The 1598-nt window shown below is 52.1% G+C and overlaps 1 non-coding gene across 1 annotated transcript; it reads left to right on the top strand.

Annotated features, from left to right (window-relative positions):
* trnar-ucu (transfer RNA arginine (anticodon UCU)) lies at positions 1–93 on the top strand. The gene is made up of 2 exons: positions 1–37; positions 58–93. It is a non-coding gene; the product is annotated as a tRNA-Arg (tRNA).
* Positions 94–1598: the final 1505 nt, after the last annotated feature.

Raw genomic sequence — 1598 nt, 5'->3', positions numbered from 1 at the left:
GGCTCTGTGGCGCAATGGATAGCGCATTGGACTTCTAGTTGTATGCCAGATTAAGGCATTCAAAGGTTGTGGGTTCGCGTCCCACCAGAGTCAGATTTTTGGCGAGGGTTCGGTGGTTCCTCCACTGACAGTACATTTTGCAGTAAATCGGTAATTCAGAGAAGGGAAACGACCGCCCCGACACTTTCCCTCTGAGTACTCTCAACCCCTGAGTCAGTTACACAGGAGCAGGAGGAGGCCATTCAGTCCCATGGCCGTTTTACATTGGAACAGGAGGAAACCATTCAGTCCCATGACCCTTTTACACAGGAACAGGAGGAGGCCATTCAGCCCCTTTAGCCTGTTATACAGGAACAGGAGGAGGCCATTCAGCCCCTCGAGCCTGTTACACAGGGACAAGAGGAGGCCTTTAACGCCTCGAGCCTGTTGCATTGGACAGGAGGAAGCCGTTCAGCGATACAAGATCTGTACAAGAACAGTAGAACTCCATTCAGCCCCTCGAACCTGTTACATAGGATGAAGAGGAGGCAAATCAGACCCATGATCCATTTATAAAGGAACAGGAGAAGGCAATTCAGACCAACGAGTCTGTTTCACAGGAACAGCAGGAGGCCCTTCAGCCCCTCAAACCTGCCACACATGAACAGGAGGAGGACATTCAGTCCCTCAAGCCTGCTACACTGGAACAGGAGGAGGCAATTCAGACACACGAGTCTGTTATACGGGAACAGGAGGAGGCCATTCAGCCCCTCAAGCCTGTTATACATGAACAGGAGGAGGCCATTCAGCCCCTCGAGCCTGTTATACATGCACAGGAGGATGCCATTCAGCCCCTCGAGCCTGTTACACAGTAACAGGAGGAGGCCATTCAGCCACTCAAGCCTGTTACACAGGAACAAGAGGAGACAATTCAGACACACGAGCCTATTATACAGGAACAGGAGGAGGCTATTCAGCCTCTCGAGCGTGTTATACAGGAAAAGGAGGAAGCCATTCAGCCCCTCAAGCCTGTTAGACAGGAACAGGAGGAGGCCATTCAGCCCCTCAGGCCGGTTACACAGGAATAGGAGGAGGCCATTCAGCCCCTCAAGCCCGTTATACATGAACAGGAGGAGGCCATTCAGCCCTTCAAGCCTGTTTTACATGCACAGGAGGATGCCATTCAGCCCCTTGAGCCTGTTACACAGGAACAGGAGGAGGCCATTCAGCCCCTTGAGTCTGTTATACAGGAACATGAGGAGGCCATTCAGCCCTTCGAGTCTGTTATAAAGTAACAGGAGGAGGCCAATCAGCTCCTCGGGTATGTTACACAAAAACAGCAAGAGGCCATTCAGCCCATCGAGCCAACATACAGGAACAGGAGGAGGCCATTCAACCCCTCGAACCTGTTGCGCAGGAGCAGGAGGAGGCTATTCAGCCTGTTATGCAGGAAAAGGAGGAAGCCATTCAGCCCCTCAAGCCTGTTACACAGGAACATCATGGGCAAGGAAACCTCCTGCTGATTTCCACCTACCACCCTCCCTCAGCTAATGAATCAGTGCTCCTCCATGTTGAACACCACTTGGAAGAAGCATGAAGGCAGCAAGGGCACAGAATGT

Source organism: Somniosus microcephalus, unplaced genomic scaffold (genome assembly GCF_052327205.1).
Source record: "Somniosus microcephalus isolate GS21.2 unplaced genomic scaffold, FLI_Smic_1.0 unresolved_chr8, whole genome shotgun sequence".
In the NCBI taxonomy this organism is placed as follows: Eukaryota; Metazoa; Chordata; class Chondrichthyes; order Squaliformes; family Somniosidae; genus Somniosus; species Somniosus microcephalus.
Note: the sequence above shows the minus strand (reverse complement) of the source record. Positions and strands in the feature narration are given on the sequence as shown.